This window comes from Hemiscyllium ocellatum, chromosome 13 (genome assembly GCF_020745735.1).
Source record: "Hemiscyllium ocellatum isolate sHemOce1 chromosome 13, sHemOce1.pat.X.cur, whole genome shotgun sequence".
In the NCBI taxonomy this organism is placed as follows: domain Eukaryota; kingdom Metazoa; phylum Chordata; class Chondrichthyes; order Orectolobiformes; family Hemiscylliidae; genus Hemiscyllium; species Hemiscyllium ocellatum.
This window is the reverse complement of record NC_083413.1, coordinates 76,472,571-76,491,105: the sequence shown is the minus strand read 5'-3', so window position 1 is coordinate 76,491,105 and position 18,535 is coordinate 76,472,571. Positions and strand designations below refer to the sequence as shown.

General features: G+C 42.6%; 1 protein-coding gene and 1 long non-coding RNA gene across 4 annotated transcripts in view; both read left to right on the top strand.

Moving 5' to 3' along the window:
• crfb16 (cytokine receptor family member B16) overlaps positions 1–18,535 on the top strand; it is a 52,672-nt gene that overhangs the window by 800 nt on the left and 33,337 nt on the right. The window lies entirely within an intron of this gene.
• Positions 179–6,761, top strand: LOC132821951 (uncharacterized). The gene is made up of 2 exons (XR_009645371.1): positions 179–241; positions 5,976–6,761. It is a non-coding gene; the product is annotated as an uncharacterized LOC132821951 (long non-coding RNA).

Here is an 18,535-nt window from a genome sequence, read left to right as displayed (position 1 = left end):
CCTTGATACAGCGCCTTTCATGATTTCACTATGTCCTAAAGCGTTTTAAAGCCAATTAAGTACTTTTTTTTCAACGTGTTCACTGCTGCGGTGTAGGAAATATAGCAGCCAATTTCCACACGGCAAGGATTAACACACAGTTATGTGATAACGACCACATGATCTGGTTTTCCGGTGCTGATTGAGAGCTGGATACTGGCCCAGTGACCAGGGAGAAATGAGGTCGTGGGATCACGTCCATGTAAGTGGAAAGGGCAGGCCAACTTTGGGTTTAACACCTCACCTGAAAATGACAACTTTTGCACATTCCTGACTTATAATTACTGGTGCCTTTGGCTGCCTACACACCTCGCTGTGGAATTTTCTTTTTAAAGTATTTGGCTCTCTCTCTCTTTCTCCCCCACCCCCTTTATGATTTCTTCAATCCCCAACCTCTTTAGCCAAGGTCTTATGTCATCGTCCAATCTTCTGTCATGGCTGAACTGTGAATCATTTTGGGATGTTTTACAATGTTAAAGGTCAGGTAGAAATTCCTGTTGTTGCTAACTCTTGGGTTTTACAGTCTGGGGGAAAGACAAGGGGGAATGTTGTGTCCATGATCCCCATAGTGTTATGCCAGCTCACTTTGATGGTCACACATCACCGCAGAGATGTAGGTGCAGATGTATTTGAATATAAGTAAAACAGCCATGTTCTTAATGGATGGTAGAGTAAGCTTGAAAGGCCGAAAGGTCTATATCTGATTCTAATTTGCACAAAACATATGGTCGTGGATGTTGTGTCTTCAGAATCCTTGGGCTTAGCAACTGGTGCAACATTCTGTCCAGTAGCCTGCATCTTAATTTGTTTTACCTCCCGTTCACTTTATTTCTCTCCTGAAACTGAGTAGGAGACCCTCAATGTGCCCAGCGCCAAACCTGCATCCCTCCTGTCCATCAAATTTGTGTCGCTCTATCTATCGTTGTTGTGAATTAGGCAGCTTCCTGTGATATACTCATGCAGTGGCGCTATCCCTCCTCAGTGAGCCACAGAAATGTCACAGCGATTCCAGTGCAATGCTGCTGAAAACAGAGCTTCCAGATGGTAAAATTTGTATGAGACGGTGGAGCATAAGAATAGGAGCAAGAGGCTTCTATTGTGCCCTTTGAACCCACTCCATTATTCAATTAGATCATTGCTCATCTCTTATCTCAATGCCAATTTTCCACACTATCCCAGATTTTTCTTGATCTCTTTAATATGTAGAAATTGTATCACTGTCCGCTTAGAATGAACTCAATGCCTGATGTCCTACAAGCTTCTAGGATACAGAATTCCAAAGACTCACCATGCACCTGAGCAGAGAGGTGCCTCCTTATTCTGGTCCTACTGGCCTCCCTTTTAATCTTTAGACTGTAAATCCTACTTCTAGATCCACCAGCCTTAGCCATCCTTCCTGTATCCACCCCATTGAAACCTGAAAGAATTGTGTACACTCCAATAAGACGACCTTTCATACTTCTAAACTATAGAGAATGCAAACACAATCTCACAATCCCTCCTGATGGGATGACATGTTGGCCTAAGCTTCAATCATCTGCTGAAGCTTCATTGCATTCCCTCAGTGGCAAATATCCGTAAGAACACCAAAAAACATACACAGCTGGAGAAGTGAATGGACAAAGAGATAAAGAACAAAAAATTAAAAATGATTATGAGAAGTTGAGGAAAGTTCTAAACTCAACCCTTCCTCAGTCCCTGTACTGCCAAAATCTCTTTCCTTGAAATGTATTAAGGGCAATAGTTTTGGTAGATGGTATTTTCTGCTTCTGGTTATGTGAATTGTTTTGGCACAAACCGATTTGAAAGGAGCAGATGCTGTAAAGACAAATATGAGGAAATGTGTGTGTTCTGGCAATCAGACAGATCTCGCGAGTGTATGAACAAGTAATATTCAGATATCTTGGGCTTGCAGCATTGTGTATTTGTTGTTTGCAATATTTAATTATTAGGTAACGTACCGATAGGGAACAATATACACATTCCTGTTAATTTAGAATGCGTCTGTCTGTTGACAAAGTGTACAGAAACATGTCCCTGTGTTTGTGAACCAATAAACAGTGATATGCCCTGAGGATGTATTGTGAGTTAAACATTGTGCAGTGAAGTCATGTGTCTGCACATTGACATTATCACCCCTGGGATCGACAAGCTTAATAGAAAGATATGTCCCGCACCTTTTTATAAATAAGTAAAAACCAAAAGTACTACGGATGCTGGAAATCAGATACAAAACAGAAATTGTTGGAGAAGTTTAATAGATCTGGCAGCATCTGTGGAGAGAAATCCAAATTAACAGCATGGCTCCAGTGCCTCTTCCTCAGAACTGTTGGTACCTAGGAAAAAGATAGGATTGGGGTAGAAAGTAAGAGTATACGATAGTTGAGGAATAGAGCCCAAGGAGAGAGGAGAACAGTTGGACAGATAAAAGAGTGATCAGTCTGGGAAAACGATTTGCTAAAAGAAGGTGGCCCAATTCTATTCGGTCCCCAGCCACAAAGCTTTCTCCAGTATATCAATGATATCATCAGTGCTGCTTTACTCTCACCCGGAATTGGAAAAGTTTGTCAATTTCACTTGCAGTTTTCACCCGGTTCTCACCTTCATCCAGTCCATCCCTGACTCCTCCTTTCTCTTCCTTGTTTCAATTTCTGGGATAGACTGGCCACCAAGATCCAATACAAACTAACCAATTCCCGCAGTTACCATGAGCATACATCCTCATGCCGTGCTTCCTGTTAAGACTCAATTCCATTCTCCCAGTTCCTCTGTCTTTATTGCATCTATTCTGATGGTGCCAACGTCAACAAGGGGACATTCGAAATATCCACTTTCTTCCTCAACCGAGGATTCCCGAACATTGTCGTTGACCATAGTGCTCTAACTCATCTCCCACACTTTAGCCCTCAACCCCTCTCAATCCTCCCACAACAGCGAATAGGGTCTCCCTTGTCCTCATTTACCATTCCACCAGCATCCGCATCCAGAGAATCATTAGCTACCATTTCTGCCACCTCCAGTGGGATGTCACCACCAGACACCTATTCCCTTCCCCTCCTTGGTCAGCCTTCCACAAGGACCACTTCCTCCTGGACACTCTGGTTCACTCCTTCTTCACTTCCCCCAGCACCCACTTCCCCATGACACCTTACCCCGCAACCACAGAAAGTGTAACACCTGCCTGTTTACAATCTCTCTCCTTGATACCTAAGAGCCCAAACGCAACCACCAGGTGAATCTGTGCTTTACATGCACTTCACTCAATCTAGTCTATTGCATTCACTGCTCACAATGTGGTCTCCTGTATATTGAGGAAATGAAGCATAGATTGGGTGATCATTTCGCAGAGCACCTACGTTCTATGCACCGAAAAGAGCCTGAGCTTCCAGTTGCCTGCTACTTCAACACCTTACCCTGTTCCCTGGCCAACATCTCTGTCTCTGGCTTGCTGCAGTGTTCCCTGCAAAGCTCAGCAGAAATTGGAAGAACAGCACCTCATTTTCTGCTTGGAAACTCCACAGCTTTCTGTTCTTAATAACAAACTCAATAATTTGAGGACTTGAGGCACGTTGTCCCACGTCTTACCCCCAACACACACCCACACACACCAGGCCTTGTATCCACATGTTCTGCTATTACACACACCTCACTGTTAGCTACTAAATGGGGACTATTAGAGGCTATTAATTAGCTATTAATTCTCCTAGGCTGATTGTTTTTCACTTCTATGTCTGTTCAACTGTTCTGTCTTTTTTAGGCTGTAACTCCACCTATCATTTACTTCTCCCCCCTCCCCCTCTCATAAAACACAACATTTTCCTTGATATCTTCAGTTCTGAGGAAGGGTCACTGGACCTGAAACGCTGCCTGATTCCTCTGCCAGACCCGTGCAGCTTTTCCTCCTAAATAGCTGTCAGCAAATTTGTGCAGTAGGCCAGTGAGAGAGATATATGGGATGGCAGCTGAAATCCTATTTAAACAAAATGCACTTTGATAAGTCTTTTAAGGGGTTTCAGAAATTAAAGATGTTCACAAAAGAAAGAGCTTGCATTTTTATAGCACCTGTCACAACCATTTACTGCCCCAAAATGCTTTCTGACCAATTTATTGTTTTAAATTCTAGCTAGTGCTGTAATTCATGAAAGACACTAATCCGTTTGAGCACAGCAAGATCTCCTGAGCTGCAATGAGTTGATCGTCTGTTTCAGTATTATTTGAGTATGCTTAGAGAGGAAATTGCTTAGAGAGGTTGATTTCCAGCATCTACCGTATTTTGCTTTTTGTATTGAATTTTATTTTCAGTTGGACAGGGACCCGATCCAGCCCAACACGGATTAGCTTGATGATTGAGTGATTGGGATTGCCATCTCATGAGTGCAAGCACAGAGTATCCTGTCTTCTTTGTAAATATGACAACTGCACTATGGTATTAATCATTACGAGGTAATTGTTGCAGTTGGTAAGAAATCACTTGGAGCTGACTCTCAGAGAGTGAAGATGTGACAGCAACACAGGCCTTGGGTATTGGTGAGAAGTTGTATCTAAGGGCCGTCGATCGGCCAGAGATAGGGTTGTATCTTTACAGCTGACTAGTTGCGTGTCATTGGCATGGGCAGAAACACCGTTCCTCTTCTGATGTCTTGCCCTGATTAGTTTGAAAAATAAAACATGACCACATGTTGAAATAAAGGGAAATCCATTTGAGGAACTGTTTAAAAAGCTTCCTTGCTTTACAGGTTGTGCAAAGCAATGGGTTGCATGTAAAGATAGGAAGGGTATGGAACGAAATTGACCAGGTTTGCTTATTCAGCCTTCCTCCTTGACTCTTTCCTTCTGTCTCACCCTCTCCATTATCCAGTCCAGTTTGTGAGGGAAACAACTGCAGCCTTACCAAAATTTCTTGTTGGCATTAGTAGCTTGTGTGAAAGGAACTATTTTAAGATAGAAAATATAGGTAGTTCTTGTACGTTCTGGTGCTAGCTTTGGTCCGGTGGATAGTGCACTTACCTCTGTATCTGATGGTTGGGGGTTCCAATCTGACTCTGCAGGCCTACACTTAAAATCTCAGCTGTGCTGCACTATCAGAGATGAGTCCTTTTGGCTAAGATGTTAAACTGTGAGGCTGTCTGCTTTCTTAGGTGCACCCATGTGAATCCATGGTAACAGTTTTAAAGAGGAGGAGGAAGTTCTCCCTGGTCAATCAATGCTTGTCCTTCAATGCTGTGGTTCTGTTCACCGAGCTGGGAATTTGTGTTGCAGACGTTTCGTCCCCTGTCTAGGTGACATCCTCAGTGCTTGGGAGCCTCCTGTGAAGCGCTTCTATGTTGTTTCCTCCGGCATTTATAGCGGTTTGTCTCTGTCAGTTCCAGCTGTCCGCTGCAGTGGCCGGTATATCCGGTCCAGGTCGATGTTTTTGTTGATAGAATCTGTGGATGAGTGCCATGCCTCTAGGAATTCCCTGGCTGTTCTCTGTTTGGCTTATCCTATAATAGTAGTGTTGTCCCAGTCGAATTCATGTTGCTTGTCATCTGCGTGTGGCTGGTCGTGTCGTTTTGTGGCTAGTTGGTGTTCATGGATGCAGATCATTAGCTGTCTTCCTGTTTGTCCTATGTAGTGTTTTGTGCAGTCCTTGCGTGGGACTTTGTACACTACATTGGTTTTGCTCATGCTGTGTATCGGGTCCTTCGTTCTGGTGAGTTGTTGTCTGAGAGTGGCTGTTGGTTTGTGTGCTGTTATGAGTCCTAGTGATTGCAGTAGTCTGGCTGTCAGTTCGGAAATGCTCTTGATGTATGGTAGTGTGGCTAGTCCTTTGGGTTGTGGCATGTCCTCCATCCATTGTCTCTCCCTTAGGCTGTTCTCTATTGATTAAATTGCGCGGGTATCTGTTTTTGGCGAATACATTGTATAGGTGTTCTTCTTCCTCTTTTGACCACTAGGACTCATAACAGCACACAAACCAACAGCCACTCTCAAACAACAACTCACCAGAACGAAGGACCCGATACCCAGCATGAGCAAAACCAATGTAGTGTACAAAATCCCATGCAAGGACTGCACAAAACACTACATAGGACAAACAGGAAGACAGCTAACGATCCACATCCATGAACACCAACTAGCCACGAAACGACATGACCAGCTATCCTTAGTAGCCACACACGCAGATGACTAGCAATTCGACTCAGACAACACTACTATTATTGGACAAGCCAAACAGAGAACAGCCGGGGAATTCCTAGAGGCATGGCACTCATCCACAGATTCTATCAACAAACACATCGACCTGGACCCAATATACCGGTCACTGCAGCGGACAGCTGGAACTGACAACCGGAAGCGGCAGAGACAAACCACTATAAATGCCGGAGGAAACATCACAGAAGCGCTTCACAGGAGGCTTCCAAGTACTGAGGATGTCACCTAAGACAGGGGACGAAACATCTGCAACACAACTTCCCAGCTCGGCGAACAGAACCACAACAACGAGCACCCGAGCTACAAATCTTCTCCCAAACTTTATCCTTCAATCTCCATTCCAAACAAAAATACAGGATATCTGGCCATTATCACATCACTGCTTATGGATAATGTGCACAAATTAGCTGCTATGCTTTCTACAGTGACTGTGTGCTGCAAAAGTACTCGGCTGTATAGGGCTTTGGGGATGTTCTCAAAGATGATGAAATTAAATAAATAAATGCACTTGAATAAAGTCCACACAATAGTCTGCTTCTGAAAGCAACCTGAATGGGATGAAGGTAATAATGTAAATCACCAGTGCTTTTTGCCCTTACAGAGAAAAGGCTTTATCACACCTTACCTGTCAACACGATTCTGGAGATTGCCAGCAGCTAGTTGTTAAATGCTGCTCGATTTCACAAATTGCCAGGAAGAATTTGACAACTATTACATTTATTTAATGTTAGCGACATGAGGTGGGCCAAAAATCAATGGCAATGCTATCATCTCACATAGTGGCTAGAAGGTCCTGTTTGATCTGGCATGTTGACCAGCTAGTTGACAGCCACGTGCACGGCATGAGAGCAACTTATATTCTTCTTCTATTCACTTGCAGGATGTCACTGTTGCAGGCTGGGCCAGAATCTGTTGATCATTCCTAATTTCTCTTAAGAATGTGATGGCAGAGCTGCCTTCTTAAAATACTAAACTGTGATTGGTGAGAGTAGGCCCACAGTGCCTTTGGGCAGGGAAATCCAATATCTTTGATCTAATGCCATTGAAGTGTAAAGGCAGTATATTTCCAAGCGAGGACGGTGTGTGAATTGGAGCTGGGTGTGTTCTTACAAGTTCATTTAACCTTGTTCTTCCAGATGTCAGAGCTCTCAGATTTGGGAAGTGCTCTTGAGATACCAATGTGAGAGGCCATTCGCCCACTTTAGTTTATCTATCTGGAAAGATTAAGATTCCACATTGAAATCTTGAGCAATATTTGTTTGATGCTGAGTTTTTGCCATTAAACTTGCTGGTACTGTTTATTTTTGTTCATTCAAGGGTGTGGGCATCATTGGACCAGCATTTGTTGCACATTCCTATTTGCCAACAGGGCTGTTAGAAGGATGTTAGAATCTGGATTAGTGGTGCTGGAAGAGCACAGCAGTTCAGGCAGCATCCGAGGATGCTGCCTGAACTGCTGTGCTCTTCCAGCATCACTAATCCAGAATCTGGTTTCCAGCATCTGCAGTTAGAATGTTAGAAGGATGTTTAAAGGATGTTAGAAGTCAACCATATTACTGGGCATGGGGATTAGTGTGGTGCTGGAATAGCATCCAAGAAGCAAGAAAATCGATGTTTCGGGCAAAAGCCCTTCATCTACCAGTATTACTGGGCGGCATGGTGGCACAGTGGTTAGCACTGCTGCCTCACAGCGCCAGAGACCCGGGTTCAATTCCCGCCTTGGGCAACTGTCTGTGTGGAGTTTGCACATTCTCTCTGTGTCTGCGTGGGTTTCCTCCGGGTGCTCCGGTTTCCTCCCGCAGTCCAAAGATGTGCAGGTTAGGTGAATTGGCCATGCTAAATTGCCTGTAGTGTTAGGTGAAGGGGTAAATGTAGGGGAATGGGTCTGGCTGGGTTGCTCTTCGGAAGGTCAGTGTGGACTTGTTGGGCCAAAGGGCCTGTTTCCACACTGTAAGTCATCTAATCTACTGAGAGTTTGGAGCTAAAGGGCATTAGTCACCCAAATGGGTCTACCCCAGCAATCATTTCACGGTCAATATTAGGCTCTTAATTCCAGATTTTTATTGATTTTGGAGCAGCATTTGACTCTGGGTTCCTGAATCATTTTCTGGGCCTTTGGATTAATAGTCAAGCAATAATACCACTAGGCCATCACCTCACATACCACAAGGCCATTATGATTTCCCCAGCCCCCACATCAACCACTGCCCTCCACAATCCCAGCACATTACTCCCATCTCCCAGCTCCATGGCCTAGAAAATCTTCCTTATTTTCTAAAAGATTCTAAATGGGATTCCACTGGGTCAAGCAGGAAGTCCACTTTGTTGGACAACCGACAGCATTGGTGCAGGCAAGTGCAAAGGCGGTGTTGCCTGGGACATACATTTTTCCATTTGACTGGTTTGCTTCCATACCGACAGGGGAGTGAAGACATTTCTCAGTCTTCTGCTGTTAGGTTTAATGGAACACTCCACCACTATGTTTTCTCTGCTTTATGCTAAACCCCATCCACCCATCCTTTATCCCCATCACCCACCTTTGGTTCCTTGGCCACTTTCACATTTGCACTTTGCTCTCAGTACTGTCATGTTTAATTCACCAGTTCCATCCCTCTCCTTCACTGTGTGAAGTTCCTCTGTTCCCTTTCTTTCTGTTGAAAGCCACTTTTTCTCATTTCTTTGACCTCGATGCCATAATAATTCATGACCCAAGAAATGCTCTCAGATGTCCTGAGGTTGTGAAAGGTCGGATACAAATGCAGGTCTTCCCTTTCTCTTTGGCTGATTTAATTATTCTTTCGTTTCTTCCCACTCTCTGTCCTCGTATTCTGTCTCCATCTGTCCCACTTTCTCTGTTGCAATCCACTTTGCTGAATGTAGAGCAAGGATTTCACGTCAAGATGAAACTGATATAGTCACGATGTAAGGAGAGCACTCTTCCGGCTGGAGACTGGTGGAGAAGTTGCATGCAGTATTGTGATGTGTATCATGTAAATAATGAATTTGAACTACCCAACAATGACAATGTGCAGATTTATTGTGTAAATAAGGGAAACCAACCAGTTAACATTATAGAGACAATGAAAGACTGAACCTTAGAATATGGACAGAGTGGACCATCGTACAGACCTCCCATCCATGGCCAACTCCACCCCAATGCACCCACTATCCTATACTTAGTTCTCCAATCTCTGTACTATTCTGTTGTTCCCTCTCTCCATTTTCTGTCCTTATTTGCTGTTGTCTTTGTCTCCGTATGTGACTTTGGCCATGAACTGTCAACAGGATGAAGATTGGATTGGACGCTTGATATTATGTTTCATGCCTCTCCTATCGGTCTTGATTACATTAAAGGTCCTCCATAAACCAACTTGTAGTGGTTGAAGGATCAAAGAGGCCGAAAACATGCATTTCATAGGCTCAGATTTAAGAAGATAATTTAGAGGAGATAGTTTGGAACTCTGAATACTAGCAATTTTAATGCCCTCAGGAGAGGAAAGATGAACTGTGGAGGAAGCTGGGATGAGGAATTGAAGTTTGGGTTCATCCGACAGTGTTCTTATCAGAGTCTTGTTGGAGAATAATTAGTTGAGTCAATTATCAAGCAGGAAGAGATATGTATGTAAGTTAGCTCACTGAGCTTGGAGGTTTGTTTTCAGATGTTTCATCACCATATCAGGTAATCTCACTAGTGAGAGTCTCCAGTGAAGCACAGTGTCCCATCTCTCCGTTTATTAGCTCAGGGAGCTAACGTACATACTTATCAACCTGAGCTACAACTCTTCTCAAAAATTTCCAGGAAGAAATATTTATTAAAATGTTTACTTAAGGGCAGCTTATCATTATTGGCAATAGCGCTTTGAATACCATGGAGATTGTTGACAGTCAAATGCATACAGGGAACTAACATTCTGAAAAATCAAACTTACAAGGATGTAAATGTGTACAAGCTCCATGGCTCCGAGTCAGTTAACTGACAACAGCACTGCTTTCAAATAGGCCACTGAGAAGCAGGAACATTCAGGAGTTGTAATTTGAGAAAGAAAGACTCAGATATCTGTCCAAGCCACTCAGGGTGGGCCATGACCAGTCTGGGAGTGAGCAGAATGAAAATCAATGGGAGTTATCAGGGGACATGGCTGTGGTAGGGAAGTGGAGGAGTTCAGTGCTGGGGATTGGAGGCAGTGAGCTGAGATGCTGAAGGGACCAGGATAGTGGAGGAGAAATTCAACATTTCAAGAGGAAGAGAATCCTGAGGGGAGAGAATGGTGAGCTGTTAGTGGCATACATCACCACTGAGAGTGGGATTGTGATCACCGAGATAGAGAGTAGGAGTAAACTGTAGGCTTGGAGCGTACGGAGGGAGTTGCAGCCCTAACTCCAGGGGGCATGTGGAAGGTGCTTGTGATGGGGTGTCCAAGAAGTGCCAGGAAGAAAGGGACATGGAGGTTAAGCGTGGGGTTCTTGATCATCAGGTTGAGCCTATTACTCTTTGTACCAAAAATGATCTGTGTTTCTGGCCAAATTCACTTGACTTGTAAATATGATCTCCAATTGGAAAATGGCTGCAACGCCACCCAGAGCATGTGGAGTGAGTTTTAGCTTCTGTCCTGTTACACAGGTTCCACTTATGTGTGACAGGAGACCCTTTAAGGAGCAATGTTATCCACCCTGTGCTTGTAGCATTCTGCCTGGGAAGTGCACAGGAAGTGCACATGCTGGTGACAAGTAGTCATGACGATTGTTATCGGGGGTCATATCAGATGGGAGATAGTCATCTCTGTGAAGCAGAAATAATAATCACCGGTAACCTGAAAAGTGGCACCTGGGGGTCACAAAACGCAGAGATACTGCAAGATCTCTGCACAGAGCTGATCCTCCCTCACCTTGAACTGTAAGAATTCACCAATATGCTCTTAGATGCAACAATGCCTTTCTTAGGTAAAGTGAGAGCACAAGATTTCAGTACTCATGCAGAAATTTCAATGTCCCATCTTTAATGCGACTGCCAAGAACCATTGGAGTCCTGTCTCAAATGAGTCACCCAGAAATATATTAAGACTGCTACTGATGTCATTTGTGCCTGATCAGACCCTTCACCTTGCTTCCCTATGACAAGAGCCCAGTCAGGAGGCTCTACCCAACACCGGGCGCTACAGACTAGACACACATTACCTTGAGAGCAACATATCACGTGAAGGTGAGTTCATCAACTGAAATGGTGGCCATTCCATCAATGTCCTTTGTTTTTAATTCACTCACGGGTGTCTCTGACTAGGCCAAAATATATTGGCCATTCCTATCTGCTATGGTGGGATTTGAATCCAGGTTCCTAGGATAGTAACTGAGTTTCTGGATTAATTGTCTAGTGGTAATACCACTCGGCTATCAGCTCACCTAAATGTACAATTCATCTGTGACCATCTTAGGTCTTCTTTTCTTTGTCATTTTTGTTTCTTTAAAGCCTTATGCGGTGGGGTCATCGGCATAGCCACAGCAGTGAGAGTGGGACAATGGAATTACAACAACCCCCTGGTGGTGGCAGGCACAGCAGCAGCAAGTTTGTGACTCCTCCTGACAGTAGAGGGCAGCAGTGGCAAAGCTCCACCCTGCGTTTGGAGACTTCAGGCCTTGGCGAGGCCAGGTGCCTGCATCAGAAGTTGAATGTTTCCTACACCTTTACTGAGATCGGCGTTTTTCTTTCTTTTAGATCTGAATACTTTTTCTTTCCTTTTGGATCTGTTTCTTTTATTTCTGCTATTGTGTTTTTTTTTCCAATTCTGGTTTTTGTTAACTAATTTGGTGCTGGAGAATGGCGACTTTGCGTACACTTTTCACTGTACTCCTGTATCTCTATACTTGAGTGCACACATCAATAAAATCTAATTCTAATTCTAACCTGGGAGCTGCCACAATTATTAGATTCTTGAGATCTCTCGTTTTCCTGCTGTGTTTGAGAGGCCGGAAGCCCTTACATGGCTGGTTACTGGGTGAGAAGAGCTACCCTCTGATGGGGTGTCTAAAAAGTGCTAGGAAGTGAGGGATATGGAGGTTAAGGGTAGGGTTCTTGGTCATCAGGTTGAGCCTATTATTCCTTGTACCAAAAATGACCTGTGTTTCTGGCCAAATTCACTTGATACATAAATATGATCTCCAATTGGAAAATGGCTGCAACGCCACCCAGATCATGCGGGGTGAGTTTTATCTTCTGACCCGTTGTGTAGATTCTACTTGTGAGTGACAGGAGGCCCTTTAAGGAGCAATGTTATCCATCCTGTGCTTATGCAGTGCAGGTTGACAATATGTGATTGTAGCGTTTTGCCTGGGAAATGCACAGGAAGTGCACTTGCTGGTGACAAGTAGTCTTGACCATTGTTATTGAGGGTCTTAGCAGATGGAAGATAGTCATCTCTGTGAAGCAGAAATAATAATTGCAGGTAACCTGAAAAGTTATGTGGTTCCATGAACGAGGCAGATACAGAGCGGCCCTTTCTTCAACCAGGGCCGTGGTGGAGCAGTCAGGAGTCCTCCTGAAAGTGAGGTTTCTTCAGCTTGGCTGAGAGTTGAGTGCAGGACTTCCAGTTCACTTTGGACAGAGCGTGCTGCATAATCCAAGCATGCTGTGCTCGGTAGAACTAGAGCCAGTAAGGAGAGTGTATGATAGAGGATGATGGAGCTGAGAGAGTGGGAGCAACTTTCTGGGGAGAAGGATGAGGAGATTGAATAGAAGAAACATCGCTTCTGCATGATAAGAGAACAGCAATGTTGAATGCTACAAGCCAGAAAGAATTACATTGACTCCAGTAGATGAGACCTAGGTGCAGTGACCATTCACTGACTGCCTACCTTTCAAGCACTTGCAAATTTACAGTCTATCTCTCTTCTGAAAGACAAATGTTTGTTTTCTGTTGCTGAATCATTTGCGGCATTTGAAAGTTTTCCAGTATATGATGGTCCCTCATTAAACAATGATAAGATGTTGGGCTACACTGGGCGTTGAGTGGCAGTGACTTAGAGGGAGTTGTACCCAGAATGTGGCTAATGACTTGGTTAGCTAACAGGAAGCAGAAAGTAAGCAGAAAAGTCTTATTTTCTGATCGGTAAGATGTAATGTGTGCCACAGAATCAGTCCTGAGGCCTCAACATTATGCAATTTACTTAAATGACTTGAATGAGGAAACAGTTGTCAAATTTGCTAATGAAACAAATATAAATAGGAAAATAGGTTGTGAGGAGGACTTGAGAAGTAACGAGGGGATACACATAAGTTACATGAATGGGCAAAGATCTGGCAAATGAAGTGTAATGTGGGAAGGTGTGAAATTGTGTATCTTGTGAGGAAAAAAATGGAAAAAGCATATTCTATAAATAGTGAGCAATTGCAGAGCTCCGATGCAGAGGGATCTGGATATGTTTGTGTATGAATCATCAAAGGTTAGTATACAGGGGCTGCAAGTAATTCAGAAAACTAATAGAATGTTATCACTTATTGTGAGGAGGATAAAATACAAAAGTAGGGAAGTTCAGTTATACAGTATACGGTACTGATGATTCTACATCAAAAGTACTGTGTACAGCATTCATCGTCTCCTTGAATATACATGCATTGTGAACAGTTCGAGGAATGTTTACTAGACTAAGACCTGGAATGGGCAGGCTGCTTTATGAGGAAAGGTTGGACAGGGTTGGTTTGTATCCGCTGGAATCCGAGAGGGTGGAGTCATAGAGTGCAGAACCAGACCTTTCAGTCCAGCCAGTCCATGCTGATTATATTCTTAAACTAAACCAGTCCCAACATCCCTCTAAACCTATCTTGTTCATGTATAAAATAACTAAAAATGAATCAAAATAAAAATTTCCTGCTACTGAAATGTAATAACGATAAGAAATCTAGAAATAAGTCTGAAACCCAGGAGAAGTTGCAAGATCCACGCTACACAGTCCTCCGGGCAATTTGAATGAAACATACAAGATCCTCAGAGGTCTCAAAAGGGTGGATGTGGAGTAAAAGTTTCCTGTTGTGGGCCAATCTAGAACTAATGAGCCCTGGTTTAAAATAAGTGCTCACCCGTTTTAAGACAGAGATGAGGAGATGTATCTTTTGACGGCGGATTGTGAGTTTGTCTTCCTGGAAAGACAGAGGGGTCCAATACTCTGAATAATTTTCGGGCAGTGGGAGAAAAGATTCTTGAAACGCTGTGGAAGAAAAAACCATTGGGGTTGGCAGGAAAGTGGGGTAATCAGATCGGCCGGGATTTTTTTTATTTGCTTAACCGGGTGAGCCCCAAGAGGCTGGATGGCCTATTCCTGTTCTTAATTCTTCAATTCACTCCCACAAAATGAAGCCTTGTACTTGGCTTGTTTTTCTTTTAAATGGCCTTGCTAATCAGCAACATAACTTTTTGTGATTGATATATTTACACTCTAAGATCCCTCTGTTTCTCTATCCTGTTAAGACTTGTCCCTTTCCAGTAACGTGGGCTCCCTATTCTGTTTATTTATTTATCTATCTCTCTCTATTATTTATCTATTTAACGACATATATAGACTTCTTCAGAGCTCCATCCATTAACATGCATTAAATAGATTCCTATTCTCTTGCACGAAGCTATGGGCAATGTATTAGAAATAGAACCAAGAATATTCATGTGACCGTGTTTATTCTTTGGAAATGGAACTAGTGGTTGTGCAGTACTTGGAAATTAGACCAACTTAAATTTTAATAAGCCTCCCGAAAGCATTGTTAAAACAGTCATGCAGTTTGTTTTATGCTAAATATAATCTTAACCCCTTCTCATTGATGAAGTAGCACAACATCCTAAACAGAAAATCTTAACAAGTCAAAAACATTTTAGTTTTGGACATGGCATTGTGCTATTTAAAAGTTCTATTTAAATTATTCTTCCCAATAATTTTGCCTTCCTATTCATATACCCATCCAGATGCCTTTTAAATGTTGCAATTGTACCAGCCTCCACCACTTCCTCTGGCAGCTTATTCCATATATACACCACCCTCTATATGAAAAAGGTGCCCCTTAGATCCTTTTTCGAACAGCCATGATCTAAATAGCAGAGCGGGCTCGATGGGCCAAATGGCTTACTCCTGCTTCTGTTGGTATGAAATATATTTCCCCTCCCACGTTAAACCTATGCCCTCCTGGTTTTGGATTCATCTACCCTAGGGGAAATATCTTGGCTATTTACTCTATCCAAGCCTCTTTTTGATTTTATAAATTTCTATAAAGTCACCCTTAACCTTCAAAGCTCCCGGGAAAACAGTGCCAGCCTATTCTCCATATAACTCAAACCCTCCAACCCTGGCAATGTTCTTGTAATGTTCAATGTTCTTACACCCTTTTTTCTGCACCCTTTCAAATTTCTCAACGTTTTTCCTATAGCTGGGAGACCAGTACTGAATGCAGTATTCCAAAAGTGGCCTAACCAATGTCCTGTACAGCTGCACTGTGACATCCCAACTCCTATGTTCAATACACTGACCAATAAAGGCAAGCGTACCAAATGCCGCCTTCACTATCCTGTCTACCTGTGACTCCACCTTCTCTATTTAAGAACTAATGATACAATGTGATTAGTCCCTTAAAAGGACCTCTTCACTACCAGGAGTTATTGCTAAATTTGTAAACACATAGCTAAAGGACTGATGTGGGGAGAGCAATTTTATATTTATGGGACATTGGCTGCAGTACTGGGGCAAGGAGAAGCTATATCACTGGGAAGAGCTCCACCAGTTCCAATCAAGGTCCTAGCGGAAAGAATAACTGGAGCTGTAATTAAGACTCCCAAATAATAATGGGGGATGAGTGGGATAGAGAAATTTAAGAAATATTGAAACCTAACAAGACAAAGAATCCGTGAAAATAACTATAGGAGAGAATAAGAGTAACGTGGATGGCCAGAGATCAAATAGAGCGTGGAATGAAAGTTGGCCTTGTTTGATATGCAATCTTTAAAATAACACACGTGGTGGAGGAGGGTATCATTACAACATTTGAAAGGTTCTGGATGGGTACATGAATAGGAAGCATTTAGAGGGATATTGGCCAAATGCTGGCAAATGGGACAATGTCAGATTGAGATGTGTGGTCACCAGGGACAAGTTGGACCAAAGGCTCTGTTTCCATGCTGCATGACTCTATAACTGGAGACAATAATTTGTAGAGAGGATCTGCATATACTAGAGGTGATAAAAGCATGATTTCAGAGAACACAGGAGTGGCAACTGAATACTGCTGATATAGCATTTAAAGGATTATTTTTAAAGTGCATTCAGGACTCCTCTTACTTAATATGTGATAAGTCAACAAGAAAAGAAACACTGCTAGGTCTTGTTATAGGTAATGAGTTAGAACAGGTAAAAGAAGTGAGATTGCAAAATGTTTTGGTTTGAAACTATAACAACATCAGAAATCGGAAGATTCAGGCCAAGAGTGATGCAAGTTGGAATAAAATGAGGGTAATCGACTGGAAAACAGCAAATTTTGAGCATCTTAAGAAGTTAAATGAGCCAATCTTGAAAAACAATGCATCAGGTAAATATTTAAAAGGGATCATTAATAGAATAGAAGAGAAACATTATATTAAGAAGGAGAAATTATGGAATCAAATAAATATTGGGGCCTTTTGGATAAGTGATTCATGAAAATATTGAATCTAAAGAGAAAGGCATGTACAAAGTGAAACAAAAATAGAGACTGCTGGAAAAGTTCAGCAGGTCTAGCAGCTAATGTGGAGACAAATCAGAGTTTAAGTTTCAGCCTGTTCTGTGCTGTACTTTACTATGTTCGATGTTTCAGGTTGAGTGACCCTTCCTCAGGACTGTTCTGAAGAAGGAATACTCAGCCAAAACGTTAGCTCTGATTTCTGTCCACAGCAGCTACTAGACCTGCTGAGCTTTTCCAGCAGTCTCTCTTTTTTTTTGTCGTTTCTGATTTACAGCATTTTGAAATTCTTTCAGTTTTTATTTGGCATATAAGAAGGATTTAGGTAGCAACAGGAAGGAGAGTTAAAAGGAATACAGAGGACTCAAAAACAATCAAAAAGGCAAAGGGGGATTAAGAAATCTAATTAGCAAGGAAGTTAAAGGAAATACTCAGTGTTCGACCTTAAAGTGTTAAAAGGAAAATCAAAGTAAGGAAAGAGAAAAGACGCAAATCTTGAGTAACTAGTTGACCCCCATTTCTGAGAAGGAAGATAAAGAACTAGACACTTCACTAGAGGATGATCTTAAAACAAACATTAATAATATGGCAGCACGGTGGCGCATTGGTCAGCACTGTTGCCTCACAGCACCAGAGACTGGGGTTCAATTCCCGACTCAGGCGACTGACTGTGTGGAGTTTGCACGTTCTCCCCGTGTCTGCGGGGGTTCCCTCCGGGTGCTCCGATTTCCTCCCACAGTCCAAAGATGTGCGGATTCAGGTGAATTGGCCATGCTAAATTGCCCGTAGTGTTAGATAAGGGGTAAATGTATGGGTGGGTTGCACTTCGGCGGGTGGGTGTGGACTTGTTGGGCTGCAGGGCCTATTTCCACACTGTAAGTAATCTAATCCAAACAGATCTAATATCTTTGAAACAATGGGAGGAAAGAATTGACAAACTGGCAAAGCTGAAAGAAGGTAAAATCTAATGTCCAAATGGCATTCTCTCACTCATACAAAGAAAGGTAAAAAGAGGTAGTAGAGAACACTAGACCTCAAAACAATTGATTTCCAAAAGCCCTCAATAACTTATCATACTGTAGGAAAATTACGAAGGTTAGTGCATGTGTAGTCAGAACAGAAAAAGAACGCTGCTTTAATAGATTTCTAACACTAGACCAAACTCGCTATCCAGAACCAGATCCAGTGAAATCTTCCTCTTTGTTGAGTTGGGAGCTACTGATGTAAAACGTTCTGAACATGCTTCAAGAAGGCTGCTGTCTTTCTCTTCTTATTATTATTGCAGTCTATCTTAGACAACTACAGCCATCCAAAACAATGCTCTATATTTCTGTGCAATTCTGCAAATGCACTACAAATGTACTTCAATAACTCTTGCCCACAGGTTGATGGCCTGTGGAATATACCCAACCATATAATGGTACCTCAATGGTTTTTCAATTCTAATTAAATAGATTCTGGCCTTGGGAACTCAAGATATCCAACACTAATTTATCCTTAATTGCCCCCAGGTCTTCTCTTCTGGTACGCTTGGATCCAGGAATATTTAATACCCAGTTCAACTATTTTCTCAAATACGAGAAACAAAAGTTATTGGAGAAACTCAGCAGGTCTAGCAGC